The sequence below is a fragment of the Bos grunniens genome, chromosome 5 (genome assembly GCF_055505025.1).
Source record: "Bos grunniens cultivar Pamir isolate PY7600 chromosome 5, Bosgru_T2T1.0, whole genome shotgun sequence".
Lineage (NCBI taxonomy): Eukaryota > Metazoa > Chordata > Mammalia > Artiodactyla > Bovidae > Bos > Bos grunniens.
The window spans coordinates 56237897-56255803 of record NC_141169.1 but is presented as its reverse complement, the minus strand read 5'-3'; the positions used below and the strand labels follow the sequence as shown (position 1 = coordinate 56255803).

The window sequence follows — 17907 nt, the reverse complement described above, 5'->3', positions numbered from 1 at the left end:
GTGTGTGTTTGTGTATATACATATGTGTACTTTACTAAAGAAATCCTTCCCTTCCCTAATATCATAAAGATAATCTTTGAGATTTTCACCCAAACATTTTACAGTTTTGCCTTTTACATTTAACTTTTTAATCCATATAGAATTGAGTTTTGTGGGTATGGTGAGATTTCTCACCCCTTTTTTAATATGGATAACTAGTTGGGGCAGCATAATCATGGCATCTGGTCTCATCACTTCATGGCAAATAGATGGGGAAACAGAGGAAACAGTGGCTGACTTTATTTCTCTGGGCTCCAAAATCACTGCAGATGGTGATTGCAGCCATGAAATTAGAAGACGCTTAACTCCTTGGAAGGAAAGTTATGACGAACATAGATAGCATATTAAAAAGCAGAGACATTACTTTGCCAACAAAGGTCTATCTAGTCAAGGCTACGGTTTTTCCAGTAGTCATGTACGGATGTGAGAGTTGGACTATAAAGAAAGCTGAGCACTGAAGAATTGGTGCTTTTGAACTGTGGTGTTGGAGAAGACTCTTGAGAGTCCCTTGGACTGCAAGGAAATCCAACCAGTCCATCCTAAAGGAGATGAGTCCTGGATGTTCAATGGAAGGACTGATGTTGAAGCTGAAACTCCAATACTTTGGCCACCTGATGCGAAGAACTGACTCATCAGAAAAGACCCTGATGCTGGGAAAGATTGAGGGCAGGAGGAGAAGGGGACGACAGAGGATGAAATGCTTGGATGGCATCACCGACTCGATGGACATGGGTTTGGGTGAACTCCGGGAGTTGGTGATGGACAGGGAGGCCTGGCGTGCTGCGGTTCATGGGGTCGCAAAGAGTCGGACACGACTGAGCGACTGAACTGAACTGAATCCATTGGAAATCCAGCTTTCTCCCACTGCCCTGTGATTCCACATCTCTGCTATTAATATAAATCACATTCCAAACACATGGGGCTGTTTCTGGGTTTCTATCCTGTCCTAGTGGTGTATTTGTCTTTTCCAATGCAAATACCACAATATATTCATTAACATAGCTTCAAGTATCACTTAAAAAACAACTTCTCCCACCTAGTTCTTCCTCAGGCATACTTTAGGCTTTATGGGATGTTTTCTATTCCATATTCTTTTAGAATTAGCTTGTCAAGACTCAGAAGACTCGCTACAGTTTTGACTGTCTTGAATCCGTAAATTAAGTTGAAGAGAATTGACATCTTTTTAATAATGATTCTCTTTATACATTAACACGGCCTCAATTTATTTAGATATTTTTAATGTCTATTAATAAAAGTTTATAATTTTTTCTTATAAAGATCTTTGGTATGTTTATTTTTAGATTCTTCACATTTTTAAAATGCCATAAATTATATCTTTAAAAAAAACTATGCATTTGAACTCTTTTCTGTTGGTTTAGAAGGACAATTGATTTTATATTCAGATCTCATGTTAAGTTCTACTGTTTATTAAAAAAAATCTGGAATTTTTTTCAGAGGTTTCTGTATAGATAATATATCATACACAAGGAGTTTCTTCCTTTCTAGTACTTAAATTCATTTATTTCATTTTCTTGCCTTACTTCACTGACTTAGATCTCCCATTGCATCTCACTTTATCTTCTTTGCTTTTTAATGATTGTTTCATTATTTTCAACTTCTTTGTCTCTCTGTTCCATATTCTTGCTGACTTCTTCAGGATTATAGTCTATTTCATAAATGCTCTTTCAGTGGGTCTAGCCACACAGTAAACTTGTTTACTGAGTTTTAAATTTTAATTATGAGATTTTTAATTTCTAAGGATTCTATTAAAAATTTTTCTAAAGTCTTTCTCTGAATGCAGAACGTTTCTTTATTACAGCAAGATATAAAACAAATAAACATTAAGTGTTCATAACCACACTAGCCATTATTATGACTGATGGTATTATTCAGCTTGCTCAAATTTGGGGGAATAGCTATATGCCACTCTTGAAATTCACTGACCATGTGGTGATGTTGAAGGGCACACTGAGGCCCTGTCTCCCGACCTCTGGTACAGCCAGCAGGTCAGCTCACGGTTCCCACATAGAAAGGCAAAGGGTATGGCACAGAGGCAGGGTCAAGAGGTGGGTTACGAGAGGAAGATCTTTTAGATTCCAAGCGGACAGGATGATTCTTCTGTTTTCAGGGCTGGTTTTGATTGTGTCAATCACCTTCAAAGTTGATTATTCCTTGATCTGAATAATCTGAATCCACATCTTTGTATGTGAAAGTGAAGTCGCTCAGTTGTGTCTGACTCTTTGAGACCCCATGGACTGTAGCCTACCAGGCTCCTCCGTCTATGGGATTTTCCAGGCAAGAATACTGGAGTGGGTTGCTATTTCCTTCTCCAGGAGATCTTCCCAACCCAGGGATTGAACCCGAGTCTCCTGCATTGTAGGCAGATGCTTTACCGCCTGAGCCACCAGGGAAGTCCTTTGTATATGGAGCCCCCAAAGCCTCCACTGAAATCTGTAAACTGGCCTTCACCCGCTTCTTTTCTGGTGAAGAGTTCCAGGCTGTCCAAGAAATCTCAGGACCCATGGGAATCCTAGATTTTCACCCTGCTTGGAAGGCATCTCCTTAATGTTTGTGGATCCCTTGATTGATAAACCACAACGCCTTGCAAACACCCTTTCAGAAAACACGTTTGAGTGTCAGCAGGGGAAATTCACCTCTCAGTCTGTAGCACACTTGTGTTAGGAATACTGACAATGAGCCGGTGAGGGTGCAGTCATTCTTTGGAAGTCACAACGAAGGACATGATAAATCTATCAGTTCAGTTCAGTTCATTTCAGTCACTCAGTCGTGTCCGAATCTTTGTGACCCCACTGACCGCAGCACACCAGGCCTCCCTGTCCATCACTGACTCCCAGAGTTCACCCAAACTCACGTCCATTGAGTCAGTGATGCCATCCAACCATCTCATCCTCTGTCAGCCCCTTCTCCTCCTGCCTTCAATCTTTCCCAGCATCAGGGTCTTTTCCGATGAGTCAGTTCTTTGCATCAGGTGGCCAAAGTACTGGAGTTTCAGCTTCAGCATCAGTCCTTCCAATGAATATTCAGGACTGATCTCCTTTAGGATGGACTGGTTTGATCTCCTTGCAGTCCAAGGGACTCTAAAGAGTCTTCTCTAACACCATAGTTCAAAAGCATCAATTCTTTGGTGCTCAGCTTTTTTTATAGTCCAATTCTCACATCCATACATGACTACTGGGAAAACTAAAGCTTTGATTAGACGGACATTTGTTGGCAAAGTAATGTGTCTTCTTTTTAATATGCTATCTAGGTTGGTGATAACTTTTCTTCCAAGGAGCAAATGTCTTTTAATTTCATGGCTGCAGTCACCATATGCAGTGATTTTTGGAGCCCCTCAAAATAAAGTCTCTCACTGTTTCCATTGTTTTCCCATCTATTTGCCAAAGCAAAACCAACACTCAGTTGTGGTTGTGACTGGTGACGGAAGTGAAGTCCGATGCTATAAACGGCAATATTGCATAGGAACCTCTGAAATGTTAGGTACATGAATCAAGGCAAATTGGAAGTGGTCAAACAGGAGATGGCAAGAATGAACATCGACATTTTAGGAATCAGTGAAATAAAATGGACTGGAATGGGTGAATTTAACTCAGATGACCTTTATATCTACTACTGTAGGCAAAAATCCCTTAGAAGAAATGGAGTGTCCATCATAGTGAACAAAAGAGTTCAAAATGCAGTGCTTAGATGCAATCTCAAAAATTACAGAATGATCTCTGTTCGTTTCCAAAGCAAACCATTCAATATCACAGTAATCTAAGTCTATATCCCAACCAGTAATGCTGAAGAAGCTGAAGTTGAACGTTTCTATGAAGACCTACAAGACCTTCTAGAACTAACACCCAAAAAAGATGTCCTTTTCATTATAGGGGACTGGAATGCAAAAGCAGGAAGTCAAAAATACGTGGAGTAACAGGCAAATTTGGCCTTGGAGTACAAAATGAAGCAGGGCAAAGGCTAGTAGAGTTCTGCCAAGAGAACACACTGGTCATAGCAAACACCCTCTTCCAACAGCACAAGAGAAGACTCTACACATGGACATCATCAGATGGTCAACACTGAAATCAGATTGATTATGTTCTTTGCAGCCAAAGATGGAGAAGCTCTATACAGTCAGCAAAAACACGGCCGGGAGCTGACTGTGGCTCAGATCATGAACTCCTTATTGCCAAATTCAGACTTAAATTGAAGAAAGTAGGGAAAACTACTAGATCATCCAGGTATCCAATCAGGTATCTATCTCTGATACTTAAGCTCCCCGTAGAGCAGCAGCCACTGCAGACTGGGGGCCTGAGGGATGGCTGACTGCAGGCAAGGTGGCCCTGCCCCTTCCTGTCCCTCTTTTCCTGCCATAGCTCCAGAGATTCTGCTTCTTCCTGTGAGTACTGAAGTCTTTTTCTTCTTAGTCATAGTTTCAACCCTCCCTTTTAAATTTTTAAACAAAAGTAAACATACTTGTAGGTTTCTTCCTATATTTGAAGTTTACAAGTTAGTTTATGTCGTCTGCTGTTTCTGCTGCCTTTCACAGTGAGTTAAATGCTTCCCTGGTTTGGGATTTGTGACTCTGATTTCCTATTTTTATCCGTGAGAATTTTTCATGCCTACATTGAGGGTGGGTTCTTTTAGGGTTTTCATTCGTTTCTGCTAGATGTCCGGGGCATTACCAATGTGAGATCACTTTATTCTGAAGTATCTGTTTAAGTTTTCTCACTCCAAGGTATTATTTGTTTGGGCTACAAGCTTTAGAAAGAATCAGCTTGTGTTAAGAATTCTCAAGGGAGATTCACGCCCTCCACGCCTACCCCCAAACTAGTGACAGCATTTAGGGCAGGCAGGCAATTTTATTTGCTGCCTCCTTGAACTGGGGCTGGCTGATTTCTACTTCACTCTGATATTGTGAGTGTGGCCTTTTGTGATTCAGGGGGAAATCTCTTATAGAGCCTCCCACTTTAGACTGACCCTTATGATCTTTAAGGTCAGAAAATGAAGTTCAAGGACTCTGGGGTTTGGCAAATGCCATCAGAGTAACTGTCAATTTTGGGGCTCTGCTTCTCTGTGTTTCCCATTTCTCTTTATTTTTGGGTTTTGAGGACTCTTTGTTTTCTTGACAAGCCCATACTTGCATTAAAAAAAAAAGATGTTTTCAATATTCCATCCAGAGTTTTTAATTGCTATGGAACAGCATTCTTGGCAGAGGCAAGCTGGGGTGCTTCTCCTTACTTAGGTTAGCCTTAGGAGACAAGAATTCCTTCCTTCTGGCCCTGGCCCTGAGTTGTTTTCCTTGACAACTTGACAAATCTCAGTGTAACATCTGCATCTCCTCTGTGAACATGCATATGATCTCCTCTGATAATGAACTTTTTTCAATGACTTTTAAGTATTTTTAAAATTTTGCCATATGCCTCAGTGAAATTGACCTTACTTGGAACTACAGCAAAATGTGTAAATGGTTTCTCTTTGGGCTACTTTAAATATACTGTCTTAAATGGAAATTTCCCAGTGAAACTTGTTTATGAACAGAAATCAGTGTTGAGAAATGATGGCATATGAAATAAAATCTGGAGGAAATGTCTTGCTTATTTCTACTATGAAGAGCAGTACCCTTGATTATAATATAGATTTACCTCTATCTACTTATCTTTTTGCATAGGATGAATATACTCATCATTGTAGAAAGAGATATTCCCCACTTGTTTCAATCCTTGACCTAACCGTTCTGGCAACTGTCTGCCTTCCTGGTTGGACTGGACAGGGACTGAGAAGAATAAGAGAGTTTGAAGGGCTTTCAAGTGTCTTGAAAGATCTTAGGAATAATGATGTCATGTGGGAGGACTGAACTCAGTTCTCAGTTCCAGTGCTGGGGAATGATGATGACACGTGGTTACCCTAGGCCTGAATGTGATGAACAGGGATGCAGCAGCTTCGATCTATCTCAGTAGACATTTCAGAAAGTTTCTTTCCTTTTTTTTTCAGATTTAAAAGCCAAAACGATACAAATTGGGGAAATTTTCTCCCTCAAGAACAGATCAAGCCTATTGTAAATGGTGGATTATATTCAAGCAATTTGTTTAATATTGTCATTATTTATACAACAGTTGTGACTTGCAAGATCTTCCATCTTCATTGCAGCATGTGGGATCTTTTAGTTGCAGAAAGCAGGATCTAGTTTCCTGACCAGGGATTGAACTCAGTCCCCTGGCATTGGGAGCTTGGAGTCTTTAGCCATTAGACTAGCAGAGAAGTCCTGGCTCCTATTAATTCTCAATGTAAATTATTGATATTGCTTCAGGTTGTGTATGTGAATGCATATATAACAAGTCTGCTACCTAGGAACCTTCAAGTTGCAAACTTTCAAAGGTGGGAAATGGGCATCTGGTTTCAGCAAGGAACCAGAAGCTATGCCATCAATGTCAGGGATGAGTGAAATTGAAGCTTGCCTTCCATCTGCTACTGCTGATGATCCTTTGGCTCTACCATCTCCCACCTCCTCTCCCTCCTCTAGTCAGTAACTCTTCTTGTCTGTTCACTTGATGCCAACTCCTGTACTACTGTTGTACCATATTATTATACTTTTCAAGGTATTGTACTGAAAGATTAAGCCTATTTTATTTTTTTGTGTTTTTTTAAATGTATTATTTGTGTGAAAAGTATTATGAACCTATTACAGTACAGTACTATGTACCCAGTTGTGTCAGTTGGCTACCTAGGCTTCCTTTGTTGGACTTGTTAGTCAACTGAACAAATGGAACGTGGTATCAGAATGGAATGCATTAGTATGGAGGGGACTTTCTGTATTAGATATGTATGTGTGTGTGTAGCTTTGGGATGGTATCCATTCCGCCCTCCTATATTTCTCTCTTAATCTCTATTACAACCAGCAAGACAGATCACGCAGAACCAGTTTCTGTTAGTCTTTGTCTGATTCATTCATTTCATTCGAAAAATATTTGAGTGTCTCCCTTGAGCCCAGTGCTGTGCCATTCAGATTTACTTAGGTCAATAAGTATTGTACAATCTATATTTGCTAGATACTGCTGGATGAATAACATACCCTCCTTGGACTCAAGAAAATCAGTTTTGTTAGATAGAAAAATTTAAATTTTGGGAAAAATCATTTGGCAGTTTTGTATTGACACAAAAATATAGGTTCTCTAACTTGCTGCTTGTGAAAACCTCATCGTGTGTAACTAGGAATTCTCTTTAATCCAAATGAACTAGGAAAATGTTACTTGTTCGCATTCTCTTTATTTTACCTCTTTCTGAGACACTGTAAGGTATAATGTTTCCTTTCCTTTTAGTATTTAGCAAATAAGATGTATGATTGTATAATTTCCAGTATCCATAAATGACCCATGTCAAAAACAAAGGAATTTTATCTTGTGTCTAACAGTGGGGAATGTTGCAGGCGGTGATATTTTCCAAGATCCTATAAGGATTTGACAGGAAACCAAGGAACAACGCCCAGGTATTGATTGGACACCAAACAAAGCTAGTGGAGGTGGTGGTATTCCATCTGAGTTATTTAAAATCCTAAAAGATGATGGTGTTAAAGTGCTGCACTCAATATGCCAGCAAATTTGGAAAACTCAGCAACGGCCACAAGACTGGAAAGGGTCAGTTTTCATTCTAATCCCAAAGAAAGGCAATGCCAAAAAATATTTAAACTATATAATTGCACTCATTTAACATGCTAGCAAGACAGTGCTCAGAATTCTTCAAGCTAGGCTTCAGCAGTATGTGAACCGAGAACTTGTAGATGTACAAGTTGGATTTAGAAAAGGCAGAGGAACCAGAGGCCAAATTGCCAACATCCTCTGGATCATAGAAAAAGCAAGGAAATTCCATAAAATCATCTATTTCTGGTTCATTGACTATGCTAAAGCCTTTGACTCTGTGGATCGCAACAAACTGTGGAAATTTCTTTTCTTTTTTTTTGAAAATTCTTAAAGAGATGGGACTACCACCTTACCTGCCTCCTGAGAAATCTGTATGCAGGTCAAGTGCAATAGTCAGAACCAGACATGGAACAATGGACTAGTTCCAAATTGGGAAAGGAGTACATCAAGGCTGTATATTGTCACCTTGCTTATTTAACTTATATGCAGAGTACATCATGTGAAATGCCAGGTTGGATGACTCACACACTAGAATCAAGATTACCAGGAGAAATATCAACAACCTCACATATGCAGATGATACCACTCTAATGGCAGAAAGCAAAGAGGAACTAAAGAGTCTCTTGATGAGGGTGAAAGAGGAGAGTGAAAAAGCTGGCTTAAAACTCAACATTCAAAAAATGAAGATCATGACATCCAGTCCCATCATTTCATGGCGAGCAGAAGGGAAAAAAGTGGAAACAGTGGCAGATTTTATTTTTTTGGCTCCAGTGCTGAAGCTCCAATACGCTGGCCACCTGAAGTGAGGAGCCGACTCACTGGAAGAGATCCTGATGCTGGGAAAGATTGAGGGCAGGAGGAGAAGGGGGTAACAGGATGAAATGGTTGGATGGCATCACTTACTCAATAGACATGAGTTTGAGCAAACTCTGGGAGATAGTGAAGAACAGGGAAGCCTGGCATGCTGCAGTCTGTGGGGTCGCAGAGAGTCAGACATGACTTAGTGACTGAACAACAGCAATGGGCTGGATAACTTGGATTTGCTTTCAACATAGAAAATTACCATCAATAAAAAATAAGTGGGGAAAAGTAAACTATAAGAAGTTTGTTTTTCTTTTTTTAGGACTGCAGTGTTCTTATTTTCAAAGATGCTTAGAAATGTGAATGAGGCAACATGATACTGCTTGCAAGAGATTTTAAGTTAACCTGCTGGAATGATTGAGATAGAACTATGAGTAGTTTATCACTTGTTTGTGTAAAAAACAGGCTGCTTTCAGATAATAATAGTAGTAGTAATAATAAGTTGTACCACCGAGTGTTTAGTGTGCGCCAGGAATTTTTCTAAGTATGTTGTTAGCTCTAATCTTCATGACAATCTACTATGAAGTGTGTATTCTTATAATCTACATTTTGCAGATAAGAAAATGGAGGCACAGTAAGGTTCAGTAATTTGTCCAGATCACAACAGTGGTGAGACAAGATTCAAACCCAGAGGATTGACTCTGAAGTCCATGGTTCTAGGCTTTACTATCCCCAGTTTGACTTTTTTTTTTCTTTTTGTGAGAGGCCTTTAGAAAACAATTAAAAAAAAAAAATTTGGCTGCACTGGGGCTTGGTTGCGACATGCAGCATCTTTGATCTTTGTTGCGGCACTCATTCTCTTAGTTGTGGCATGTGGGATCTAGTTTCCTGACTAGGGATCAGATCTGGGTTCCCAATGTTGGGAGCTCAGAGTCTTAGCCCCTGGACACCACGCAAGTCCTAGTTTGCCTTTTAATGACAACAGCATGAACATTTGCACTGTCCATCTCGTTCTCCATAGTATTTTTAATCTATTAATTAACTTAGAAAATCTTATTTTTTTCTAAAAGATTTTGAAAGTGCAACCTAAGACATTGCTCAATATATTAAAAGTTAAGATGAGTGGAGTCCAAATTTACAGATTGCAAGATGGGATATTTTTATTGGTGGTGGTTTACATTTTGAAATAGTTATACTGTATGCTGTTCTCAGTGGCTCAGTCGTGTCTGACTCTTTGTGACAGCCTATAGCCCTCCAGGCTTCTCTGTTCATGGGATTTCCCAGGCAAGAATACTCGGGTGGATTGCCATTTCCTCCTCCAGGGGATCTTCCCAACCCAGGGATCGAACCCTTGTCTCTTGTGCCTCCTGCATTGGCAGGCAGATTCTTTACCACTGAGCCACCTGGGAAGCCCAGTTATACTGTATGCATATATCTAAAAAAGTATTATTAAAAAAGTAGAGAGAGAGAGAAAACCTCACATGCACATAAAACTCCACAGTGATGAAATGGACAATTCACAAGAATGCCTACTCTTCTAAGGGAATGGACTATTTTCTTGTAGTCTTTGAATGTTCACACTGATATTTAAAGCAATGTATCCTCATTAACCCCTTCCATTGAATGGTGGTCTACAATTATGCTTCTGTTGTGCTTCTGTCCTCCCTTGGGAAGCAAAAGATGACAGATTCAGCATAAAGCTGGACGTCACTGTATAAGTAAGTAGCCTGACTGCTGTGCACTTCAGGATAACTTTCATGATACACAGAGGTAACACAATGGAAATCACAGTTTAGAAATCCAATTTATCTTGCTGTGAATAGAATTGCCTTCAATCCTGATGACAATTAGTTTTGTTCCATAACACTGTGATAGGAATGTGACATTGAAAAACTACTTGCTATCTATGAAAGCTTTCGTCTACCATGAGTTCATGCCACAGAGGGAAAAATGTTAATTCTACTTAAGTGAGAAAACATAAAAGGGTTTTTCACAAAGAGCGGCCACAAGGTCAGAGTATGACTGCTGAGGTAATGAAGAGAAGGCATCCCTGCAACTTTTAGTTGCTTATACATTCTATTAAAGTTGCAAAATTCTGCTGATTCTTTTTTCTCAAAACCACTGGGGTTGCAGCTCAGTCACATTATGGATTAAGAGGGGAGTGATGCCAGCCTTTAATGTTTCCTGGTACTGCACAGAGCCTGCCGCGGATGCTCTTGGCTGGCCTTGGCTTTCCTCTTTGGTTCCAGCATCCTTTTCCTTTTCATCCGACTTGGCTGGTAAGTCTGTTCAGTACTTACGATACTGTTTTGAAAAACCCCAAATTGCACCTTTACATTTACTGTGAGAATAAAAAGCCCCCTGGTACAGCATACTCTGGGAAAAAAAAAAAAGCCTGAAATATGGTTAACATTTTCCCACCCATTTGTCGGAAAGCACACATCAAAAGAAAATCTGTAGTTTGATAAGATTGGAATCAGACATCTTGCAGCTCAACGGTGTGTGTGTTTATTGATCACTGCAGGAGTGAAGAGAGACCTGGAGCAAGGCAGACTTGAGTGGGAATCCAAGCGCCACCATTTACCAGCCTATTTGGGCAAATATTTCTGAATGAGAATTTCTTCATTGGTAAATGGGGAATAATAGCTATCTCCTGTGGTTACTGTGGAGTTAAACGTTTTGTACCTAAAAGTGAAAGTGAAAGTCATCCAGTCATGTCTGACTCTTTGTGACCCCATGGACAATACAGTCCATGGAATTCTCTAGGCCAGAATACTAGAGTGGGTAGCCTTTCCTTTCTCCAGGGGATCTTCCAAATCCAGGGACTGAACCCAGGTCTCCTGTATTGCAGGTGGATTCTTCAGCAGCTGAGTCACAAGGGAAGCCCAAGAATACTGAAGCCTATCCTTTCTCCAGTGGATCTTCCTTACCCAGGAATCCAACCGGAGTCTCCTGCATTGTACCTAGGGTGCTAGTATATCCTAAGTGTTAATTGCTGGCTATTATGAGGCTATGTGACTTAGTTCCCACCTTAAGAAGATTGTTCCGGAAGGAGAGAGAAAGCATGTATGTAAATGCTTTAAAGCAGAGGGATAAAGGCTGTGAAGGAGCCTCAAAATGTTTTGATACTGGTGTTGTGGAGAGATCCTAGTGGCTGGGATAGGCACCAACCTCTTAACTTGTTGCCCTAAACTCTCTTGCTCTTTCCAGTCTACTCTTCATAAAATAGTCAATGTTTCCTTTCTTAAATGCAAATAGGATCACACTTGAAATCCTCCCATGGTTTCACATTCACTTTGGTAGAAAGTATTCAGTATATGAACTCCTGCTTAATTCTCCAACTTCATTTCTTCCCTTTACCTTTCTCATTTCCAAACATATATTTCATGTGCTTGTTTTTTTGTTCAGTTGCTTAGTTGTGTCCGACTCTTTGTGACCCCATGAATTTGTAGCACGCCAGGCTTCTCTGTCCTTCACCATTTCCTGGAACTTGCTCAAACTCATGTCCATTGAGTCAGTGATGCCATCCAACCATCTCATTCTCTGTCATCCCCTTCTCCTCCTGCCTTCAATCTTTCCCAGCATCAGGGTCTTTTCTGATGCATCAGGTGGCCAAAGTATCGGAGCCTCAGTTTCAGCATCAGTCCTTCCAATGAATATTCAGGATTGATTTCCTTTAGAATTGACTGGTTGGATCTCCTTTAGGTCCAAGGGACTCTCAAGAGTTCTCCAACACCACAGTTCAAAAGCATCAATTCTCTGGCACTCAGCCTTCTTTTTGGTCCAAATCTCACATCCATACATAACTAGTGGAAAAACTATAGTTTTGACTAATGGACCTTGTCAGCAAGGTAATGTCTCTGCTTTTTAATATGCTGTCTAGGTTGATCATAGCTTTTCTTCCAAGTAGCAAGTGTCTTTTAATTTCATGGCTGCAGTCATCATCTGTAGTGATTTTGGCGCCCCCCAAAATAAAGTCTGTCACTGTTTCCATTGTTTCCCCATCTATTTGCCATGAAGTGGTGAGACTGGATGCCATGATCTTAGTTTTCTGAATGTTGAGCTTTAGGCCAGCTTTTCACTCTCCTCTTTAACTTTCATCAAGAGGCTCTTTAGTTCTTCTTCACTTTCTGCCCTAAGGGTGGTGTAATCTGCATATCTGAGGTTATTGATATTTCTCCCAGCAATCTTGATTCCAGCTTGTACTTCATCCAGCCCAGCATTTCTCATGATGTACTCTGCATATAAGTTAAATAAGTAGCGTGACAATATACAACCTTGACATACTCCTTTTCTTATTTGGAACCAGTCTGTTGTTCCATGTCCAGTTTAACAGTTGCTTCTTGACCTGCATACAGATTTCTCAGGAGGCATGAAAGGGGGTCTGGTAGTCCCATCTCTTTCAGAATTTTCCACAGTTTGTTGTGACCCACACAGTCAAAGGCTTTGGCATAGTCAATAAAGAAGAAATAGATGTTTTTCTGGAACTCTCTTGCTTTTTCCATGATCCAATGGATGTTGGCAATTTGGTCTCTGGTTCCTCTGCCTTTTCTAAATCCAGCTTGAACATCTGGAAGCTCATGGTTCACATACCGCTGAAGTCTGGCTTGGAGAATTTTGAGCATTACCCTACTAGCATGTGAGATGAGTGCAATTGTGCAGTACTTTGGCATCGCCTTTCTTAGGGATTGGAAAGAAAACTGACTTTTCCAGTCCTATGACCACTGCTGAGTTTTCCAAATTTGCTGGCATATTGAGTGAAGCACTTTCACAGCATCATCTTTTAGGATTTGAAATAGCTCAACTGGAATTCCATCACCTCCACTAGCTTTGTTTGTAGTGATGCTTCAAGGCCCACTTGACTTCACATTCCAGGATGTCTGGCTCTAGGTCAATGATCACACCATCGTGATAATCTGGGTCATAAAACTCTTGTTTGTATAGTTCTTCTTGTGTATTCTTGCCATCTCTTCTTAATATCTTCTGCTACTGTTAGTTCCATACCATTTCTGTCCTTTATTGAGCCTGTCTGCATGAAATGTTCTTTTGGTATCTCTAATTTTCTTGAAGAGATCTCTAGTCTTTCCCTTTCTGTTGTTTTCCTCTTTCTTTGCATTGATCACTGAGGAAGGCTTTCTAATTTCTCCTTGCTGTTCTTTGGAACTCTGCATTCAGATGGGTATATCTTTCCTTTTCTCCTTTGCTTTTTGCTTCTCTTCTTTTCTCAGCTATTTATAAGGCCTCCCCAGACAACCATTTTTCCTTTTTGCATTTCTTTTTCTTGGGGATGGTCTCAATTCCTGTTTCCTGTACAATGTGACGAACCTCCATCCATAGTTCTTCAGGCACTCTGTCAGATCTAGTCCCTTAAATTTATTTCTCACTTCCACTGTATAATCATAAGGGATTTGATTTAGGTCATACATGAATGGTCTAGTGGTTTTCCCTACTTTCTTCAATTTCAGTCTGAATTTGGCAATAAGGAGTTCATGATCTGAGCCACAGTCAGCTCCTGGTCTTGTTTTTGCTAACTGTATAGAGCTTCTCCATCTTTGGCTGCAAAAAATATAATCAACCTGATTTTGGTGTTGACCATCTGGTGATGTCCATGTGTAGAGTCTTCTCTTGTGTTGTTGGAATAAGGTGTTTGCTATGACGGGTGCATTCTCTTGGCAAAACTTTATTAGCCTTTGCCCTGCTTCATTCTGTACTCCAAGGCCAAATTGCCTATTACTCCAGGTATTTCTTGACTTCCTACTTTTGCATTCCAGTTCCCTATAAGGAAAAGGACATCTTTTTTGGGGTGTTAATTCTAGAAGGTCTTGTAGGTCTTCATAGAACCATTCAACTTCAGCTTCTTCATCATTACTGGTTGGGGCATAGTCTTGGATTACTGTGATATTGAATGGTTTACCTTGGAAATGAACAGAGATAATTTTGTCCTTTTTAAGATTGCATCCAAGTACTACATTTTAGACTCTTTTGTGTACTATGATGGCTACTCCATTTTTTCTAACCGATTTATGTCCACAATAATAGATACAATTGTCATCCGAGTTAAATTCACCCATTCCAGCCCATTTTAGTTTGCTGATTCCTAAAATGTCGATGTTCACTCTTGCCATCTCCTGTTTGATCACTTCCAGTTTGCCTTGATTCATGGACCTAACATTCCAGGTTCCTATGCAATATTGTTCTTTACAGCATCGGAGCTTGCTTCTATCACCAGTCACATCCACAACTGATTGTTGTTCTTACTTTGGATCCATCTCTTTATTCTTTCTGGAGTTATTTCCCCACTGATCTCCAGTCACATATTGGGCACCTACTGACCTGAGGAGTTCATCTTTCAGTGTCCTATCTTTTTGCCTTTTCATACTGTTCATGGGGTCCTCAAGGCAAGAATACTGAAGTGGTTTGCCATTCCCTTTTCCAGTGGACCACATTTTGTTAGAACTCTCCAACAAGACCCATACATCTTGGGTGGCCCTACATGGCATGGCTCATAGTTTCATTGAGTTAGACAAGGCTGTGGTCCATGTGATTAGTTCTTAGGATATATTTCATTAAAAAAGTGACCAAATACTGTGTTTGAAAACCTTTTTAATTATTTATTTTCTTTGTGTGGTAAATTATCTTTTGTAATGCCTTATACACCACTACTAATGAGTCTTCATTATTCTTGAATTCTAATAGACTTAGTTCCTGGCGGGAGGGGCACTGGAGATTAGAGTTACATTCTAAATCAGTTAGAGCAACAGAAAAGCAGAGAAAAATCTGTTATGTAAATATGTAGTCACACAACAGATTCAATCTTACTGAGCCTTGTTAGGGAGTGGAGAACAGCAGATGTAGAATTTTCCTGCAAACGTGAATTATTTGACTTCCTGGTTAATATCAGACTCTGCAGCTTTCTTTTTTTTATTAGAAATTTATTTATTTTAATTGGAGGCTAATTACTTTACAATATTGTGTTGGTTTTGCCATACATCAACATGAACCTGCCATGGGTATACACATGCTCCTCATCCTGAACCCCCCTCCCACCTCCCTCCCCATACCATCCCTCTGGGTCATCCCAGTGCACCAGCCCCGAGCATCCTGTATCATGCATTGAACCTGGACTGGTGATTCATTTCACATATATTAAACATGTTTCAATGCTATTCTCCCAAATCATCCTACCTTCGCCCTCTCCCACAGAGTCCAAAAGTGCAGCTTTCTTAATAACATAGCAAATTATGGATAATACCAGGTTTCCTTTCACCCACTTGGTTTCCAGTTTATGTTGGTGTAAGCATGTACTGGATAAAAGGTTGGGAATGCAGTCAGGTTAGAAGCAAAGTAGGCAGTTGTCAGTTCACTAGTGTTGAAAGTGGGGATGAAGAAGATGCTTGCTGATCTTGCTGCTTCAGTGACGTACCCTTTGAGTACAGCTGGAGTAGGAAGAGTGAGAGAGAAGACAGGCTAATTTTAGGGAAAAAGAGATGGAAAGAAAGGAAGGAAGGGTAGGAAGATAAAACTTACAATAGTTCTTTCCCACTGTACCAGGCACTGGCTAGACAAGTTAAGGAAATGGCAGTATGCTTGCCTGGAGAATCCCATGGACAGAGGAGCCTGGCAGGCTACAGTTCATAGGGTTGCAGAGAGTCAGACACAACTGAGCAACTAACACACTTTCAGAACTCAAATCACTTTAACACTATCTCTTTAAAATGTGCTGGAGGGTATGAGTTGCCAATGCCATATTAGCAAAGGGTTTTAGTGTCTTCTTGGGTCTGGTATAACATAGTGATCTTTTGAATTAAACATTTTCTTAGACTAGATGTATACTTTGGGTTGAGGCTGAGATCAAGTCTCTCATTCAGTGTTTTTGAAGAGAAATAATTAAGAACATCAGTATTATAATCATTTACATTTTATTTTCCCAAGCCCCTAGCCTAGGGACTGGCACACAATAAGTGCTCACTAAATGTTTGTTAAATGAGTGAGTTGCACAATTACTTTTCAGATCCTTTCAAGCCCAAGATTGAAGGGGAACTAAAAATACACTTATGAAAATTTTATCCAGGCAAACAATTAAAAAAAGAGGTATATCGATTGGAAATGCGATAAAGGTTGAAATAAGTGTATGCTCTCTAGCAAAGTGAATGGAAATATCACAAAAATCTGTGGATAATATTGATCTGGCCAAAAAGTTCATTTGGGTTCTCCATAATATCTGTTGAGAAAACTGAAATGAACTTTTTGCTCACTCCAATATATAAGCTTTCAGTGCCTTGGAAATCATCCAAACCCTTGTTTTGTCGCTAAGGCATCTGAGGATTAGACATGACAGTGACGTGTGCAGGCTGCACCCCTGCTTGGGGCAGAAGCAGCTGATCCTGGTTTTCTGATTCCTCCACTCAGGCACATGTTGTTGTTTTTCAGTCGTGTTGGGGGAGTGTGTAATATCCTTGGTTCTGTCTTGTTGCAACAAAAATCTGAAGCGACTGATGGACCAGCGTTACAGCTCTCAAATGGACCAGTGTTACAGCTCCGTGTTACAGGTCAGTTTTCTTTAGAAAGTAAAGGAAAATACATCCCCAAGGCATGAGGGCATGCTGACCCAAAAGACCAAAGAGAAGAGAGGCCCCCCAGCTCAATTTTGGCTCCTCTTTTTATATGTTTTTTTCTCCTCCCCTCTGGGCCTGCCTTATGTAAATTGGGCTAGCCAGGAGGGATGTTTGTTTTACCTGAGGTCCTCACTCTGGTCCTTGAACCTTCCTTTGTTCTATTTTCACAGGCTTTTCCTTTCTTTGTCTTTTAGCTACCGCCATTTTGAACTCCTTTTTTCTATTCTAACTACCTAACTGTCGCTCAGTCGTGTCTACTCTTTGCGACCCCATGGACTGTAGCCCGCCAGGTTCCTCTATCTATGGGATTTCCCAGGCAAGAGTACTGGGGTGGGTTGCCATTTCCATTCTCCAGGGGATCTTCCCAACCCAGGGATCGAACCCACATCTCCTTCCTGGCGGGCGGATTCCTTACAACTGAGTCACCTGGGAAGCCCATTCAGGCACCTACTCCACCCTAATGTCCAGCCAAGGACAAAGGGGAGAAACTGACTTCCACATTCACTGAATTCCATGTACTTAGTTTGAGAACTCTGAGAGAAATCAGACTGTTTCCTGAGATGAGAATTGAGTGTGTAAGTTATGCATTTCATAAAATAAATGAGAAAATTCAGCAGGTCAAAATAAGCCTGTTTCAGTGAAGAACCAGATACAGAATAGTCCCTCAATAGACCAGATAGACCCTGCAATATTAGAGACGTTTTTGCAACGATGACATAAAACTATTGGGATGTCTGGGAGAGAGTTAGTCTTCCATCCCACCAAGAGATTGAGTAGAATGACTGGTTCTATTTTCAATTACCTTCATTTTCATTATC

General features: G+C 40.3%; 1 pseudogene; it reads right to left on the bottom strand.

Annotated features, from left to right (window-relative positions):
* Positions 1-1955: 1955 nt before the first annotated feature.
* Positions 1956-17293, bottom strand: LOC147371957 (thymidylate synthase pseudogene; annotated as a pseudogene).
* Positions 17294-17907: the final 614 nt, after the last annotated feature.